At 41.9% G+C, this 19712-nt stretch overlaps 1 protein-coding gene across 3 annotated transcripts in view; it reads left to right on the forward strand.

The window, feature by feature from the left end:
• The window catches only part of ZNF385D (zinc finger protein 385D), a 766537-nt gene that overhangs the window by 435273 nt on the left and 311552 nt on the right, over positions 1–19712 (forward strand). For all 3 annotated transcript variants that reach the window (XM_030206770.1, XM_030206764.1, XM_030206774.1), the window contains one exon: positions 8842–8952. The gene's annotated coding sequence lies outside the window, so the exon portion shown is untranslated. The remainder of the gene's footprint in view (positions 1–8841; positions 8953–19712) is intronic.

Below are 19712 nucleotides of genomic sequence, written 5' to 3' on the forward strand. Positions count from 1 at the left end.
GACATGCGGCAAAATGAAAATTGCTGCCCGTCCATTTTGGGTCTGAGACCTTACTGCAAGCCGTTGACCTAGTGGTAAGGTCTCATGGGGTAACCAGGCAGTAATGGTCTATGGACGTCAAATTCCACTTGTCATGCATAGCTGCCGTGTGTCAGAAAATAAAATATATTTTTCAGATGCGCAGAGTGGACTCGCATCAAAATTGAAATTTCTGCAAGGGCCATGCGGTAACCGGGCGGTAACTCCAATTTGGGGCAGATTGGGCGCATGTAGGTGCGTACTCGGCTTAGTAAAAGGGCCCCTTAAATTTTTATCTTGCATAAATGTCTAAACCATTTACATAATTTTACAAAACTGGGGTATACATATAACAAATCCAAATGTGTGTAAATGGCAAGGGCATGTTTTGGGTGAGTCAAGGGATTAGCAAGTTCATAGACATTTATTTTCCATTTCAGAAGTGGACATGGGACTCACTTCTGTAAATGGTGTTCCAATTTTGGGCACCAAAAAATGTGTACGAAGCACTGTTCTATAAGTGACACTCCACGTTGAGAACTTGGCACTTAGCACCAGGATCCATGCTTAATTTTGGGTGAAGGAGTCACACCAACTGAACCTTGGTGTAAATCTCTGAGCCTAAATTAGGTGCAGATCCCTCAAATTCTATACATTGCGCACAAATCCTAGAAATGCTCCTGACCCGCCCATGCCCCTCCCATAGCCACACCCCCTTTTCAAATCTGTTTGGAAAACTTTACATGCACATCTTTATAGAATAATAACTATAAAGATGTGCACATAAATTCCAATTATTGCCAATTAGCACCAATAATTGATTGTTAGTGTCCAATTAGCACTAATTGGCTTGTTAAACAATTAAATTATGCACACAATTTGGGCATGCACCAAAATTGTATGTGCAGTTTTGAGTGCTATATATAGAATTAGGTGTAAATGTCTATGTCCTAAAATATTGACATCAGGAGTTAAACCTGCTACCAAGTATGTTTAGGATATCGTAATTAGCTGCTATTGAGCAGCACTCCACTGGAGAGATTAGGGGGTTGACATTTTAAATCCCCTTTGGTTTTTGTCCCCCCCGGACCAGATTCTATATATGGCACCTAAAAAAATCCACGCAGAACACATTTCTGTCTAATTGTATTCTATAAGTGGAACCTAGATTTAGGCACAGTATATAGAATACACTTAGGTGATATCCCAGAGCCTAAATCTACTCACGTCCATTTACACCAACAAAAATGTGGTGTAAATCCCAGCTCATAGATTTATGCGCACTGGGCCATATTCTGTAACTACACCCGTAAATTTCAGATTGCTCATGAAATGCCCGTTTCCATGCCTATAACCATGCCCTTTTTGCCTGCACACATTAGAAGTTAAGCACATTGCATTATAAAATAAGCTTTTGAAAATGTCCCTGATAGCATACAATTCTGATCTCCATGGGGCCGATATTCAAAACAATTTAAGCAGGTAGGAGCCTCTCTTGCCTACTTAAATCGCTTTCTGCTGCCTATGTGGTGATATTCAGCGGCACTTAACCAGAGAGTGTAGCTGATTATCCCCACAGACCATCCAAACAAAAAGCGGGTAGATCAGAGGCAGTGCTGTGGGCAGCACTATGGAGGAGCCCCAGGTTATATGGGTGCTGATGACATTCAGTGCCATCTCCCACATAGCTAAACAGCTTAATTAGGACAGCTCAAAAGCTGTGATAAATGTTTTGTTAAAAAAAGCCACCAAGCCCCCTCCTGCCCCCACCCCAACAAGAGCACCCCCCTGCCTCTCCAGCTGTACAGGTGGGCCCTTGGACCTACCTGCATCTCTGGTGGTCCAGCAGGGTAATTGGGGGCAGAAGTGCCGCCTCCTCACTCCTGCCCCTTATGGTGGCTGTCTAAAATGGCTACAGCATCCTCTCGTGGCAAGAAGTACCACGAGCTGCCATGAGAGGTTCTGACAGCCATTTTAGAGAGGAACTGCAAGGAGGCAGGAGCAAGGGTACATCCAGGGATACAGGTGGTGCTGGGGGAGGGCCTACCTGGATGGTTGGGGTCAGGGGGTCTTCTGGAGGGGTTATTGATGTGGGATGGGGGAGGGGAAGGGAAAGAGGAGCATTGTTGGGGGGTCCTGGGGCTCTTTGAAACAAAAACAAAGTTATGCGGGCCCTGGCCTGATATTTAGCTAGAGCCACATAAGTTCCACTGCCCAACCAGCCCCGATATTCAATGCCGGTGCTCAGACATGGCCAGCATTGAATATCGAGGGATAATTTAGCTAGCGATGATCGGTGTTAAAAAATCTTAAAAGAGTTATAGTGAAATTATAAAAGGTTGAAAGAAGAGTAACCAAATGATAAAGGGGCTGGAACTCCTATCATGTGAGGAAAGGCTAAAGAGGTTAGGGCTCTTAGGCATGGAGAAGAGATGGCTGAGGGAGTGGTCTATAAAATCCTGAATAGTGTAGAATAGGTAAAAGTGAACTGAGGTTTTACTCTTTCAAAAAGTACAAAGACCAGAGGACACTTAATGAAGTTACACCTTTTTATGAAGGTGTGGTAGGACTTCTGTGCAGGTAGCATGGTAAAACAGTACTAATGTCAGGTGCACCCAGGACCCCTTCGGTAGCTCTGCGTTTCCCATGGTACAAAATCATTTTCTACTGCAAGAAGCATTTCTGGCTGTAATTGGCAGCACATCCACATTATTGTGTACTGCCCAATTACTGCTGGGTTAGTGCGTGAGCCCTTACCACCTGCTAAATAGGAGGTGATAAGGGCTCACATGGTAAATGTCCTGACTCTATTTATGAACTTAGCACCTGGCCATTATTGCTGTAAATAGAAATTTGGCTTTTTTGGCAGCCACACTAAGAGGTGGCCAGAGCGTATGGGAAAGTCATGCGCTTTAGCTACCACTGGCCACCTGATAGCATGCCTTCGTAAAAGAACCTCTAAGTGTTTTAAAAGTAGTACATGGTAATACTTTTAAAACAAATACAAGGAAATATATTTTTTTTACTTAGCAAATATTTAATCATATGGTTAGCATATGTGGGTTTAAAATAGGTTTGGATACGTTCCTAGAGGAAAAGTCCATAGTCTGCTATGGACTTTTAGATACAGAAAATTCATAATATTGATGAACTTTTATTTTGGATAGTTCCTTAGATTTATATAGCTTTATGGATTCATTAATTAGGCTATTTGTATATATTCTATTAGTATTTTATTTTAGGAGATTGTTATGGTAGCTAAAATAGTTATGCTTTGTGCAAGCTGTGTGGTTTTAAAACAGCAGTATAATATAGGCAAATATTTACCAGTTATATTAAATTGATATCATGGGTGCACTGCTGTAAGTAATATTGCAATATATTAGCTATAAAATTGAAATAAAAACAATCTGTCTTAGTTATTTTCTATTTCCCTTCAGAACAAGACAAAGATTGTATACAGAAGGGGTGGCTGTTTATATGCCTTGTGTTTGTGAGGACTGAGAGAAAAAATTATTCAGGTTTTGAGAGATACTGTAATTTAATGTATAGTAAATTTTGGGTGGAGGTGAGTGGTAAGAATTTATTTTTGAAGTCAGTTCTCAGTTTCAGTTTCTAAAGCCATCTTTCCAAAAACATTGCTCAGGGTTGGCAACAACCAAAACATTAACCCCTGGATTTTTGTAAAAAAAAAAAAAAATGTACTCAATTTGATGCTTAGCATTCAAATTAATGGTGGAAAATGATTGGTATAGAAAACAAAACTTAAATGGTTGCATGTCGAGTGGTGCTTAGATGGCAGCTCTGGCTATAAAGAACTAAGGCCGGTGCTGGGCAAGCTTGTACAGTCTGAGTCCCTGTGACAGAGCAGTGGGTTTTTAAGCCTATGATAATTGTTTTGATATTTTCCTGCAATGTATTTCTCTAGTTTGGCAAGCAGGTGGTGCATGTTATGTTTTAAGCTGTTGCAGATAAGTGAACGATTCCTCTTTTAGTTTAAGCACCGAGAGGAAGTGCCTGCAGTGATGTGGCCAGCTATTTTCAAATGTTGTTGTTCTGGGCTCTAATTGGTTTGGAGTTTGAAGTTACCCATGAGTTACTAGCTTTTGCTCCAGTTTCAGCAAGGGAAAAGAGAGAGAGAGAGAGATCTTTGCTGAAGCCCTGTGAAAAGTTATATTTGATAACTTCTGAGCAGCTATTATGTCCTGATCTCCACAGGTACTATTTAGATAGTAAACACATGTTTAGTTAGTGTTATAATTGATCCATATTTCAGTTACCTGTTGTTGTTTTGCTGATTGCACCTTTTCTGTTCATTGTCCTAATTTTTCAGACAATAAACATTCCTTTTAGTTTATTGACTCTGCTTGTCTGGATTGATTAAGAATCCTGGTGGTTTTTGTGTTGGGTCTGTGAGTGCTTTCTGGGAACTGTGAGACCACTGGAAGTGTGGCCTCCAGTAACCTAGAAATCACTGTGGGTAATTCGAGAGTGGGAGTCTCGCCCAGAGGCGGTTGTGACCTAGTCAGTGGGAGGAGGGTGTAGAAAACAAGCAGTAGGCAGACCTGAGCTGTGTTGGGGATAGACCGTCTAAGTGGACGTGGGGTAGCCCCAGGCAGGTGGCTAGGTGTTTTATGACAACCTCGTATGTGGCAATCTTGTTTAGGATCGGCTGGAGTGGACTCAGATGAAAACTCCAGTAATTTGGAACCTGAGGACAATGCAGGACAGACTTTTATGGTCTGTGTCCTGCAAATGAAAAGACAGCTTTGGATAGACTGGTATGGGCTTTGATAGTAAGACTCAAATCTATACAAAACACTGCTCTAAATTAATATCTCAATCATGCAAGTTTGATCACGTCTCTGCTTTGTTCCAGAAATTTCACTGGCTTCCTGTTGATACACAGATCATTTTCAAGTTACTTACACTTGCACAGTGGAGGAGTGGCCTAGTGGTTAGGGTGGTGGACTTTGGTCCTGAGGAAATGAGTTCAATTCCCACTTCAGGCACAAGCAGCTCCTTATGACTCTGGGCAAGTCACTTAACCCTCCATTTCCTCACATACAAATAAGTACCTGTATACAATATGTAAGCCACATTGAGCCTGCCATGAGTGCAAAAGCACTGGGTACAAATGTAACAAAAAAAAAAAAGCCCACCGATTATGTCTTCCAGATTATCTACTATCATTAACCATTCCATTTTTCCTGAGTGTTGAGGACAGTTTGAGCAATACAGAACAGATTTACTTGTGTGCCAGTCAAAAATCTGAAGAGCTTATGGTTTTCATGTACTTTTGGATTTAGTGTTCTGTAGGGGCCTGTGCTTCTAAAGAGCACCAAAGTTGTACTACTACAGTATAGTTAATAATGTACTTTGAGACACCGAGTTGTACATATTTCAATCTGGAAATTTGTTAATATATAGGTACTAAAGCACATAGGTGCTTTAGTTGTTGGGAAAGATGGTCTAGAAAGCAACAGATTTGTTCATGAGCATATTAGTAGGAACAAAATGATTGGAAAAATAATCTATATTCAATTAATTATTTATTATTTATTATTAGGATTTATTTACTGCCTTTTTGAAGGAGTTCACTCAAGGTGGTGTACAGTAAGAATAGATCAAACATGAGCAATAGACAATTACAGTAGTAAAAATATTCAAAAACAACACAAAGTATGGCATGGTATACTACTTACAATATCAACATAATACGTAATAGAACATTATAATTGATAGTGAAGGGTAAAGCAAAGATGTAACACATAGATAGGTAAGAAAGTAGGAAGAGTTGGAAAGTAAGGTGAATGATTTAAAGAAAGTTGCACATGAGTTCAGAGAAATGGTTAAATATTATCTCAGCTAGTTATGATTTATTGGTAATACTGATTTCTTTTTTTTTTTTTTTACTGCTAACAAACTAAGAGGCCCTTTTACTAACGTTTATCTTAGTCCTATTTTATACTTACAGGCCACATGGCACTTAGGGCATACTAATGTCTGTTAGATATGTTACCCCTAAGTAATGTGATGTCTTTGCAATAGGGATGTGTTGTCTTCTAATAATGGAAATACCAGTCATAAAAACTTTATGGAATTATTGGATTAAAATATTCAAAAATATTTATTCACAAATCTATACAAAGAATCACTGTAGTGTAAATATTCAGCCAGTGGCAGTGAGCATTTTGTTTTAACTACCATCTGTTTTATTCCCAAACTAGGAAAAAATGCTCGTTTCTGAGCGCAATGAAACGGGTGCTAGCAAGGGGCCCCCTCCCTCTGTCCCTCCGAGCTACTTGCCTTGTTCAGGGTTCGCGTTCGCCTCGCGTTTCGGCCCTCCGAGTGTTATAGCTCCGCCCTCGACGTCATGACGTTTTGACGCGAGGGTGGTGCAGACCCTCCCTCCGAGCTACTTGCGTTGTTCAGGGTTCGCGTTCGCCTCGCGTTTCGGCCCTCTGTGTGTTATAGCTCTGCCCTCGACGTCATGACGTTTTGACGCGAGGGCAGTGCAGACACTCCAGGGCACACCGGATATCTCGGGCGCCTCAACTTCCGTGGAGGCTTCAGAACGTTGGGGTTGCCTTTTATAGAGAGAGATATTTGATTCCCCTGAGGGGATCACCATCTGAAAAAAATGAGGAACGAACATTTGTCAACCAGAAATCAACATCACGCCAACCCCACACTTCAGACTTATCTTTAGCAAGGCTCCTAAGAAAATGTTTGTGGTAGTTGAGCCATGCCCAACCACCACAAGTCCAGTATGCCTGTAAAATCCTATCTGAATAATGTAAACATCCTGAATACAGAGCAGGCTTTGACTTACTTAATACACTGGCATAAATATTAAATGCTAGCATCCAATTAAAAATAATCCTACATACCTACCCCTTCTTTTCCTACTATCCTCCTTAACCTCATCTCCCTTTTTGTGCTCCACCCCATCACATTCCCTTTCAAGCAGCAAAAATAAATAAATATAACATCCCCTCAAAATATGCTGTCACAACTTTTGGAACAACTGACCAGGGGCGTGGCCAGACCTTGATGGGAAAGGGGGCCAGAACCTAAAGCAGTGGCGTAGCCACAGGTGGGCTTGGGTGGGCTGGGGCCCACCCACTTAGGGCTCAGGCCCATCCAACAGTAGCACATGGTAATGAAAATGCTGCTCTCTACAATACTGGCACCTTCGCATGCTCAGTTTTCAGCGCATGCCTGCTGCAGACTACCAAGGTGGAGACTGGAGAGAAGCATTTTCCCACCATCTGAGATATTTTTTTGGTGTGGGGGTGGGGGAGAGATCATTTGGTGCCCACCCACTTCTTGCCTAGGCCCACCCAAAATCTGCTGTCTGGCTACGCCCCTGGCCTAAAGTGTGGGAGGGTACATTTTGGCCCGCCTCCCCCCCGCTGCCCCCCCCCTCCGCACCACTGCTGCCGCTACATGATGTAGTACCTTGGCTGGTGAGGGTCCCCAACCCCCGCCAGCTGAAGCATTTGTCCTGCACTGGTCTCGCATTGCCTGCTCTCTTCTCAGTCACGCCATGCATGCTCATTTTAATGAAACTAAGCATGTGCAAAGTGTCATGCATGCTCAGTTTCACTAAAACGAGCATGCATGGTGCAACTGAGAAGACTACTACTACTTATCATTTCTATAGCGCTACTAGACATACCCAGCGCTGTACACTTGAACATGAAGAGACAGTCCCTGCTCAACAGAGCTTACAATCTAATTAGGACAGACAAACAGGACAAACAAGAGATAAGGGATATTAAAGTGAGGATGATAAAATAAGATTTTTGAACAAGTGAAGAGCAGGGTAAGCAATGTGATGAGACCAGCGTTGGACAAATGCTTCAGCTGGGGGAGGGGGGTTGGGGACCCCCGCCAGCCAAACCAGGATCCCCAGATCCAATTTGGGGGGCCCTAGGTCCCCATGGCTCCCTGTAGCTATGCCACTGCAACTGACAATCTAATGGAGCAATTTTGCACAAAGTATGCTCACACCTAGAGACCTGCACCCCACCCATAGAGCCACTTGCCACAGCATTCAAAACAGGATTGACCACACTCACACATCTGACAAAGACTCCAAAGAAGAAGAAATGGGCTTCTTAGCATTTAGCTTGCTCCAATTCCGTTAGTGTGCGCTAAGCTGTATTAAAAGAGCCCAATAGTGTTACTTCTTTCAAAAGAGTGTGCACTCAAAGACTTTGCCCCTGTGTTGAAACAATGACCAAACAAAAATGAATATTCTCAGAAATGACAATGGAAATGATATGAAATGGAAATTTTCTGGTTGCCCATCCCTACTATCAATTAAACCAAATGTATGGAGATGACAAAATAACATGCAATACTTAGGGGGCCCTTTTACTATGGTGTGGGAGGGCTAATGCGTGGGTAGCATGTGCCAAATCCGCACTACCTCTGGGCTAGCGTGTGCGCCAAGTGGTAAGTCAGAGTTTGCCATGCGCCAAATTCTATGGTTGAAAATAATTTTCTACCGTGGGGGGGGGGGGGGTGGTTCCTGGCGGTAATCAGCAAGTGGCGCATAGTTACCATATGGGCATCAGGTGAGCCCTTACTGCTAGGTCAGTGGGTGGCGGTAAGGGTTCAGGCTGTAAATAGGCGCACGCTAGTTTTAATTTCAGCGCACGCCCATTTCCTGGCCTATTTTTAAAAAAAGCCCTTTTTCCCCAGCCACGGTAAAAAAAAATGGCCCAACATGCACCTAAAAGACACGCCCCCTTTTAGGATTTGATGGAGTAGGAAAGTCTAATTTCTTTTTTTTCTTCCTTTCTATTACAGATGGACCCAATTCAGAAAGCTGTGATAAAGCATACATTTGGAGTTCCTCTTCCACATAGGAGAAAACAAATTGCATCATGCAACATTTGCCAGTTGAGATTTAATTCCGATGTAAGTCTTCTGTTTTTATCAGGTTTTTACAATGTAGTCAGTCTTGATGTTTCCAGTGAGTTGTGTTAAGTATGCAAGTTTTATATTTCTGAAATGAAGCCTTAAATGTATGTTTTTATATCCTGCGCCTCTGAGGTGAAATGTGTAGGTCTGCTCTTTTCTATTTAGAATTTACTAAGCATTCTTCCGATAGATACAAAGTGGGAGAAAATCCTTAGGGGGTCTTTTACTAAGGCGCGCTCATGTTTTTAGCGCGTGCTAAAATAGGCACACGCTAAATGTTAGAGACACCAGTGATTTCTATGGGCATCTCTAGTGTGCCCAATTTTAGCGCGCGCTAAAAACGTGAACGTGCCTTAGTAAAAGACCCCATTAGTAAATAGGCTTCCTGAGTTTTCAGATGCTTATTTTCAAAAGCATTTTACCAGTTATAGTAATCTTCCATTGAAAACAGAGCCCAGTGATTTGTAGGGTAGAGACAAAAGGGAAAGTTATCAACATGGGCTACTGTTAAGACGTGCTATATTAATGTTAAACCCAGTTATTTAGAACTAGGCCTCATTGCGTAAAATGGAACCTGTGCTAAAACAGCACAAGTTACTGGTAAAATAACATGTCTTAACGGTAGCCCATGTTGATAACTCTGCTCCTTTTAGTAAGCTGCAGTAAGCACTTATGTGTGCAAACCACAGCTAAAAATGCCTTATCACGTGGCACGCCCAGGCATCCCATGGTAATTTTGTGGTCGGAAACAAGCAGGAGTAGAGGTTGACCAAATGACGAATCCAATGCTGGTGATAATATGAGGAAATACTTTATTGTTGTTGACACAAAAGGACCTCAGGGCCGGTCTTAGGCAGAGGCGACCAAGGCGGCCGCATAGGGCCCCGCGCCTAAGGGGGCCCCACTCAGTGTGCCTCAACTCTGCCTCGTGCCTCCGCTCCGACCCGGACCAGGACCGCATCGAGTCACTCAACCTCTCTCCAGCCATAGGCAGATAAAGCATTCCTGGCATACCTTGTACACTGTAGCACTGTGCTGGATCTTTTCTTAATATTTTTCCTTATTTTCTCCTTTGTTATGAGAATTGGAACTACTAATTGTAGTGGACTTGAACTGAATAATTTCTGGGGAGGGGAGGTTTCATGATGATAGCATTGTGCTTATTATTTCAATCAGTTTTTTTGTACAAGTTTAGCTTCATTTGTCTTTATTTGAAATTTCATAAATAAAAAAAATTTCTAAAAATGGAATAATCTTATCAATGGGGTGGAGCTAGGGTGGGCGGAGCTAGGGTGGGGGCGGGGCAAGGATGGGGCCCCACCAAATTGGTCTGCACAGGGCCCCGCACTTGCTAAGACCGGCCCTGAAGGACCTGACACAGTCCGTGTTTCGGCGTCACAAAACGCCTACATCAGGGGTGTTGTTTATATTCCTCGTAATGTACTATATACTTCTAACTGATCAAAGGTGTGAGTTCAAAGAACAGTATTGCAACCAAAACTACCAAAAGGTGTGCACTCAAATTAAAAACAACCGCTGCTTCAGCATATCGGGTCCTTTTGTGTCAACAACAATAATGTATTTCCTTACATTATCTCCAGCGTTGGATTCGTCTTTTGGTCAACCTCTACTCCTTGTTTGCACTCCCTGATGTAGAGGTTCTGCCCTGCTTTTGTAAATTTGTGTTCGGCATACACTACCCACTTTTTTTAGTGATGTGGGCGGAAAGTGAGCATGCTCTGCGCTAATCGGTTAGCAAAGATACATTGCTGCGAACTAACTGATTAGCACATGGTTACCGCAACAGCCCTTACAACCTACAAAATAGATGACGGTAGGAGCTCATGCCCTTATGGTAAAATTAGCACGTAGCTATTACTAAAGAAAACAGAAAAATCAGCCATTTTACCACAGCAGTAAAAATGGGCTTAGCATACGGGAATGACCTGCATAAGGACAAGCTAAGGCCACTTTTTACTGCAGTTTGGTAAAAGGTCCCTTTATGTAATTTTAATAAATAACATCTCTCTTTGATACCTGTGGAGGGGCATAATCGAACAGGGTGCCCAAGTTTTCCTGAGAGTGTCCTCGCAGGACGTCCCCGCGAAGGGGCGAGGAAACCCGTATTATCGAAACAAGATGGGTGGCCATCTTTCGTTTCGATAATACAGTCGGGGACGCCCAAATCTCCACATTTAGGTTGACCTTAGAGATGGTCATCCCTAGAGATGGTTGTCCCCGATTTTCAGCGATAATGGAACCCGAGGACACCCATCTCAGAAACGACCAAATCCAAGCCCTTTGGTCATGGGATGAGCCAGTGTTCGTAGTGCACTGGTCCCCGTGACATGCCAGGACACCAACCGGGCACCCTAGGGGGCACTGCAGTGGACTTCAGAAAAAGCTCCCAGGTGTATAGCTCCCTTACCTTGTGTGCTGAGCCCCCCAACCCCCCCTAAAACCCACTCACCACAACTGTACACCACTACCATAGCCCTTTGGGACGAAGGGGCACCTAGATGTGGGTACAGTGGGTTTGTGGTGGGTTTTGGAGGGCTCACATTTACCACCACAAGTTTAATAGGTAGGGGGGGATGGGCCTGGGTCTGCCTGCCTGACGTGGACTGCAGTACCCACTGAAACTGCTCCAGGGACCTGCATACTGCTGTCATGGAGCTGGGTATGATATTTGAGGCTGGAAAAAATATTTTAAATTTTTTTTAGTGTGGGAGGGGGTTAGTGACCACTGGAGGAGTAAGTGGAGGTCATCCCCGATTCCCTCTGGTGGTCATCTGGTCATTTAGGGCACATTTTTGTGGCTTGGTGGTAAAAAAAGGACCAAGTAAAGTCGTCCAAGTATTCGTCAGGGACGCCCTTCTTTTTTCCATTATCGGCCGAGGACAACCATGTGTTAAGCACACCCCAGACCCACATTCACTATGCTTCCGACGCGCCCCTGGGAACGTTGGTCGTCCTCGCGACAGAAAGCAGTTGAGGGCGCCCAAAATCGGCTTTCGATTATGCCGATTTGGGCGACCCTGGGAGAAGGACGCCCATCTCCCAATTTGTGTCAAAAGATGGGCGCCCTTCTCTTTCGAAAATGAGCCCAATAGTATCTTCTTCCAGCAATCACCTTCTTGCTGTCCTTCTTACCATTAATATATATTGGGTGTTTTTAAAAGCTTCTAACCTTAAAATTGTTCTGAAGTCAGAAAATAATTTGAAGGCATTGTATTATAGGTATATGTGGTTCATTAATTTTGTCAGAGGTTTATATAGTTAAAATTCAGGATTCCTCTAACTATATTTAGGATTGATTTAATTCACCTATACTTTTGTAAGTGAATGCTGTCATACATGAAAAATTAACATGGTTATATTAATCAGCACTTAAACTGATTTAAGACCTCTTTTATCAAGCGGCGCTAGCAGTTCCCACGCAGCAAATGCCGATGGAGTCAATTTACAGTGAATGGGCTTTCTCGGCATTACCTCACTGGGAGCCACTAGTGCGGATTGATAAAAGAGGCCCTTTATTTGGGTTGTTCAGGACATAAAGCTTGTCCTTCTGAAATCATGTTGTATTAACTGTAGCTTTCTCTGGTAAATTTACCATAATAAAACCTAAGTATCTAAATTCCAGTAAAATTATTCCTCAAATTATTCCATTTCAGCTGCATGAATTAGATTTTTTTTTTTTTTTTAAATGAGCAGGTATCTTTTCCAGTGTGTTGTGCATATACTGACATCTTCTAAGTCAGTCTCTCGTTTTGGTTACATTTGTCTGTCTATATACCTTTCCCTGCTCCTTTATGTACTGAGAGGTCCTTTTACTAAGGTACGCCGAAAAGTGGCCTGTGCTGTTGTAGACGTGTGTTTTGGGCGCACACAGGTCCATTTTTTGCAGTACGTCTGCAAAAAGGCCTTTTTTTTTTGAGCCAGAAAATGGACTTGCGGCAAAATGAAAATTGGCACGCACCTATTTTGGGCCTGAGACCTTACCACCACCCATTACTTAGCGGTAAAGTCTTACATGTTAACTGGGCGGTAATCCTCAGTGCACGTACAATTCCGATTACCACCCGGTTAGCGCTGCGCACTGGAAAATAAAATAGATTTTCCGGCCTGTGTACTGGACATGCATAAAAAATGAAATTACTGCCCGGGCCACATGGTAGCTGGGTGGTAGTTCTGAATTGGCGCACGTTGGGCACACATAGGTGCCTACGCGACTTAGTAAAAGGTCTCCTGAGTTATTACCATTTTACAAGAAAATACTGTGGGGTTTTTTAAACTAATGTGCATTAAGTTGTGGATTTAGCATGCTTTAACACAGGAATGTATTGTGCGGCAAGCCCATGACTAATGCAGCAACAAGAAGTCGTGTTTTCAGCATTTTCACATTCTGGTCATGCGTTAAAGTTGCCTGTATGCACTGGTACTGCAGAGGCAAATGGAACCTCCTATTTTGGAAGTGGTAAATGCCTTCACTTTAACAGCATTTTAATCTGTTAACACAAAATAACTGCAGTGTGTTAACTGTAGAGAGCTCATGTTCTGCCCAGTAACCCTTCCTAACCAAAGACTCCATTACAGTGTAACTTAACCGCCTCCTAATGGAGTTTTAACAGGAAAGGCAGATTAACACATCTTTGTGTTAATCGTTACAGCACGCTAAACCAAACATTAATAGCTGACAGAGGTTTTCCTTTTAATTTAATGATATCTTTATTGAGAAAAGAAAACAAATTTAGCATAACATTACAAAAAAAAATCAAATATAAATGGTAATCACAAATATGAGATATCACGTGTTTTTATCTTTTTCTTTTTTCTAAAAATACAAATCAATCTCCTCTCCTGTTCGCCATCTACACTTCTTCCCTTGGCTCTCTGATATCATCCCATGGCTTTCAATACCATCTCTATGCTGATGACTCACAAATCTACCTCTCTACCCCTGAAATCTCAACAAGCATCCAGACCAATGTTTCAGCCTGCCTATCTGATATCGCTGCCTGGATGTCTCAACATCATCTGAAACTTAACATGGCCAAAACCGAGCTTCTCATCTTTCCCCCTAAACCTACCTCTCCTCTCCCCCCCTTTCTCTTTTTCTGTGGATGGCACTCTCATTCTCCCAGTCTCATCAGCTCGTAACCTTGGGGTCATCTTCTCTGCTCACATTCAGCAAATTGCCAAAACCTGTCGTTTCTTTCTCTATAACATCAGCAAAATCCGTCCCTTCATCTCTGAGCACTCTACCAGAACCCTTATCCACAATCTTATCATCTCGCGTCTTGATTATTGTAACCTGCTTCTCACCGGCCTCCCTCTTAGCCATCTCTTTCCTCTTCAATCAGGCCAAAACTCTGCTGCGCGACTCATTTTCCACCAAAGTCACTATGCTCACATTAGCCCTCTCCTCAAGTCACTTCATTGGCTCCCTATCCGTTTCCGCATTCAATTCAAGCTTCTCTTATTGACCTATAAGTGCATTCACTCTGCCGCTCCCCAGTACCTCTCCAGTCTCGTCTCTTCTTATGCCCCCCCCTTGTGTACTCCGTTCTGTAGATAAATCTCTCTTATCTGTCCCCTTCTCCTCAACTGCTAATTCCAGAATCCGTTCCTTTTATCTTGCTGCACCTCACGCCTGGAATAGACTTCCTGAGCCTGTACGTCTAGCCCAGTCTTTGGCCGTTTTCAAGTCCAAACTTCAAGCTCACCTCTTTACCACTGCTTTTGACTCCTAACCACTACTGACTTGCCCTGTCTTTTTATTCTCACCTCTTTATTCCCTTACCCTTAATTGTTCTGTCTGTTACCTGTCTTATCTAGATTGTAAGCTCTTTGAGCAGGGACTTTCTTTTTGTGCATGGTGTACAGCACTGCGTATGCCTTGTAGCCCTATAGAAATGATAAGTAGTAGTAGTACATGTGTAGTTTATAAAATATGATAAATTTATGTGTGTACCTTAAAAATCTAAATTTTTGTTTGTTGCCCATTAGCTTGTCCGTTGTTTTTTTCTCATTCGGGTCCTTCTATTACCTGGAGCTCGTGGTCTGAGCTCCAGGTGATAGAAGGACCAGAATGAGAAAAAACAACGGACAAGCTAATGGGCAACAAACAAAGCTAAGTAATCTGAGAGATTCATAAGATTACAAATAGAATTAACAAAGATAAAAATATAAAGCTAAGAGGTTTTTGGCCGACGATGAAGCAGTCCAGCCCCCGAAGCTAAAAATTGAGCTGGGGGCTTCTCGAGGTCTTTTCCTCAATAATACATACAGTGTTCAAGCGATTAATGTTTTAGCCTGTGAAACATATACTTTCATATATAGATTCTCCTATCTTTCTAGATATTAGAACCCATTTGAAGTGATTCATTTTATGAAAGCCCTTTATTAATAGTATCATCCATACAAAGACCAGACAATGTGTAAAATTATTACCCTGAAGCAGGTGGCAGCACCAAATCATGGTGGGTGATTTTTTAAGTGGAAATCTATTGGATATGTTAGCTGGATGAAATGATAAATAAATAAATAAATTGGAAAAAAATATATATATATACATATTTTTTAATTTTTTTTAATTGAGCTGACCTGATATTTCTCTGTTTTGTTTTGTTTTTTTGTCTATAATTACTGTGCAGTTGGACATTTGCTTCCTTTTTTTTTGTGTGTACAAAAGTTTTCTAAATAGCGAAATTAACTTGCACTGCATGGCAGGTACAACTTTCTTGGGCAGACTTGATGGGCCCATATTGGTCTTTCTCTGCCATCATTTACTATATAACTAGGTTAAATTTTGCAGTCTCAAAATTTCCTTCCATTTCTTAATCTGCAACCATTACTAGTTCACTTAAGACCCCATCTACCCATGCAATCAAAGTTTCAATTCCCAATTTCATAAGCTGGACTTTCTCAAAGTCCAATGATGATTGAATAAAATGTATCATCCTGTCAAGTGCCATTGCAAAATATCTGATTTGGAAATATTGAAAAAGAGAAAACTATCTCCCTAAAGCTGTTATACATCCACCTTTTTCATAAATCTTCTCTTGATAAAGAAAAGAAAAAATCTAACCGATCTTATCATCTTTCGCCATACCTCAGACAAAGCTCTGAGTTGAGAAAAGGAATTTGAGATCTATAGGGGAAGCCTAACAGCTTTGCCTATTTTCATACAAATTGCAGCAACATTCAGAATAAAAGGATGCCATACTGGGTTAGACCAATGGTCCATCTAGCCCAGTACCCTGTTTTCAACAGGGGCCAATCCAGGTCACAAGTACCCGGCAGAAACCCAATTAGTAGCACCATTCCATACTACCAATCACAGGGCAAGCAGTGGCTTCCATCATGTCCATCTCAAGAACAGACTATGGGCTTTTCCTCCAGAAACGTGTCCAAATCTTTTTTAAGTCCAGATAAGCTAACTGCTGTTACCACATCCTCTGACAATGAGTTCCAGAGCTTAATTATTATTTAAGTGAAAAATATTTTCACCTATTTGTTTTAAAAAATATTTCCATGTAATTTCATCGAGTGTCCCCTAATCTTTGTACTTTTTAAAACAGTAAAAATTTGATTCACTTCTACTCAATCTACACTACTCAGGATTCTGTAGACCTCAATCATATCCCCCTCAGCTTTCTTTTACTGTCCTCCATGCCTCTTCTATCTTGATGGTAGTATGTTTTTGTATTGGAGAGGGGAAAAAAACTTGAGAGTTACACTATCTAGTTACTTACTTACTTCTGAGGGGATCCTCTTGAAAGCAGGCTCCCTACTTTTGTGACTATCTAGGGTGGGTACGTATCCCCACAAAAGCTTCTGTTCAGTTTGAACCCTCTGAATATCTGTTGTGCTCCTTGAACTGAGCAAATACTGCAAGAATAGCAATGATTTTGGCAATCATGCCAATATTTTGGACACGTAACATTACCACACTAATTTGAAATGTATGTGCCTTGTGTCAGCATGACTGTGCTTTTCAGGGCCTAACCTTAAAGTTGGACTAACTGAGACTTCAGGGGGGCCTACTCAGAGAGTTAGCAAAAGGCCTCTGAGACATATTGCAAGCAGCTCAGACCTGGTCTGTGTGTGTGAACACGAGGGTCTCTATTGTATGTCTGTATAGGTATAAAGGTCTGTGTGAATGTTAGTGTATGTCTTCTATATTTATATATCTGCATTTTGTTTTGCCAGCATCTTCTTATGGTCTGTATGATCTAATGTCTTCCTATTATCAAAAAGGTGTGAATTATTGTGAAGGTCCAGTTCTCAGAGGCAGCCTGTCTGGTTTGTTTTGTTGCCCTTGAGCACTGGTCCTGATTTCTCTTGAGCACTGGTCCTATAACATGCAAACTAAGCTCAAAAGGTAGGAGACAGCCAGTCTGGGAGATACTGCAAGCAGGGATCAGATTGCTTGCAGTATCTCCCAGAGGCTTTTTGTTAACTCTCTGGGTAGGCCCTGAAGCCCCAGGCTAACGTTCAGGTAAGGACCTGAACAGCATAATGTCATGCTGACACCCTGTACACTGAAAGGTGTGAAACAATGCCTGCTTTGTCTGAGATGCTATTCAAAAGACATGAGCTAAATCCAAATGTGTACTGTATATGTATTAGAATTTCTGATTTGTCAACGTGAACTGTAGTTTGATATTCTCAACTTCAAGGACATATGGGGACTGTTGTATAGTCAAATGTACATGATCTTCATTATCCAGCTAGGTCTCTTGTTTGTTGTTTGCTGAGACTTCTCTGTAGGTTGCACATTAGCAAATTAACACCTCTTCTAAGGCAAGTGTTCAACTTTGGGTCATTAGAAATCTCCAATTAAGTAGCATGTGGGAAAAACATACTACACTTTTTACTTAACACATACTAAAGTCTCATTTATATATTACTTATATATGCAGATGTCCTAATTGTAGTATTTTATTTATTTATTTGTTTGTTACATTTGTATCCCACATTTCCCCACCTATTTGCAGGCTAAATGTGGCTTACATAGTACCGTAAAGGCGTTCGCCAATTCCGGTATGAATAAATACAGTAATGTTGTGGTAGAATAAGGTTCATGTGTACAGACACATTAGGGAATCGTAGAGAGGAAGAGGATCATAGAGAGGACGAGTTATTATATGTCCATTACGAGCTTTGGTTTCGTTGTGTTGCAGGGCACAGGCATTTAAGTTGGGTCGGTAGGGTATGCCTTTTTGAACAGGTTCATTTTTAATGATTTCCGGAAGTTTAGGTGATCACAGCTTTTGGTAATGCGTTCCATAGTTGTGTGCTTATGTAGGAAAAGCTGGATGCATAGGTTGATTTGTATTTCAGTCCTTTGCAGCTTGGGTAGTGGAGATTTAGGCATGTTCATGTTGATCCTGTTGTGTTTCTGGTTGGTAGGTCTATGAGGTCTGTCATGTATCCCAGGGCTTCACCATAGATGATTTTATGAACCAGGGTGCAGATTTTGAAAGCAATATGTTCTTTGATTGGGAGCCAGTGCAGTTTTTCTCGGAGGGGTTTGGCGCTTTCAAATCGCGTTTTTCCAAATATAATCCTGGCTGCCGTGTTTTGAGCGGTCTGAAGTTTCTTTATAATTTGTTCTTTGCATCCCGCATAAATTCCATTGCAGTAGTCTACATGGCTTAGTACCATTGATTGTATCAAGTTGCAAAATGCTAATATTTTTACAGATCATATTATTGCACATATTAGATTTTAATGTATAGTATGCTATTTTCAGGATGCATAAGAGGTGCAAACCATATTAAAATGTCTTGAATCAGAACTTTAGAGGTCCTTTTACAAAGGCACGCTGAAAAATGGCTTGCAGTAGCGTGGGCACGGGTTTTGGGCGCACGCCAATCCATTTTTTTAGCGTGCCTATAAAAAAGGACTCTTTTTTTTGCTGAAAATGGACGTGCGGCATAATCAAAATTGCTGCGCGTCCATTTTGGGTCTGAGACCTTACCGCCAGCCATTGACCTAGCGGTAAAGAATCTGGGCAGTAATGACCTACGTGCATCAAATGCCACTTGCACGTGTCTGTTACGCGTGCCAGAAAATAAAAATACGTTTTCAGATACGCATAGCGGACGCTCGCCAAAATTAAAATTACCGCAAGGGCCACGCGGTAACCGGGTGGTAACTCCAATTTGGCACGCGTTCGGCTTAGTAAAAGGGGCCCTTAGTTCCCAACTTAAGTGACTGATAGCGTGTACGTCTCATAATATGTTCATGGAACTAAGCAAGTGAACCACATTCCATTTTTTTGAAACATGATTTTCTTTTACTTTAATTTGTATGCAATTAAATGGAGGAGTAGCCTAGTGGTTAGTGCAGTGGACTTTGATCCTAGGGAACTGAGTTCAGTTCCCACTGCAGCTCCTTGTGACTCTGGGCAAGTCCCTTAACCCTCCATTGCCCCTGGTACAAAATAAGTACCTGAATATATGTGAACCACTTTGAATGTAGTTGCAAAAACCTCAGAAAGGCAGTATATCAAGTCCCATTTCCCTTTCCCTTTATGCCAATTATCTCTTCACCATACCAGTAAGTAAGACTGATTTGAATTCATTGGAAAAAATGCACAGTGGCACTCCTACCCTAGCTGAGATAACACTTAATCATCTCTCTGACCTCATGTGCAACTTTCTTTAAATTCATCACCTTATTTTCTAACCCCTCTTACTCTCTTACCTATGTGGCCCTTTACAGAGCGGCAGTAAGCCCAATGCGGG

The sequence above is a fragment of the Microcaecilia unicolor genome, chromosome 1 (genome assembly GCF_901765095.1).
Source record: "Microcaecilia unicolor chromosome 1, aMicUni1.1, whole genome shotgun sequence".
Lineage (NCBI taxonomy): Eukaryota > Metazoa > Chordata > Amphibia > Gymnophiona > Siphonopidae > Microcaecilia > Microcaecilia unicolor.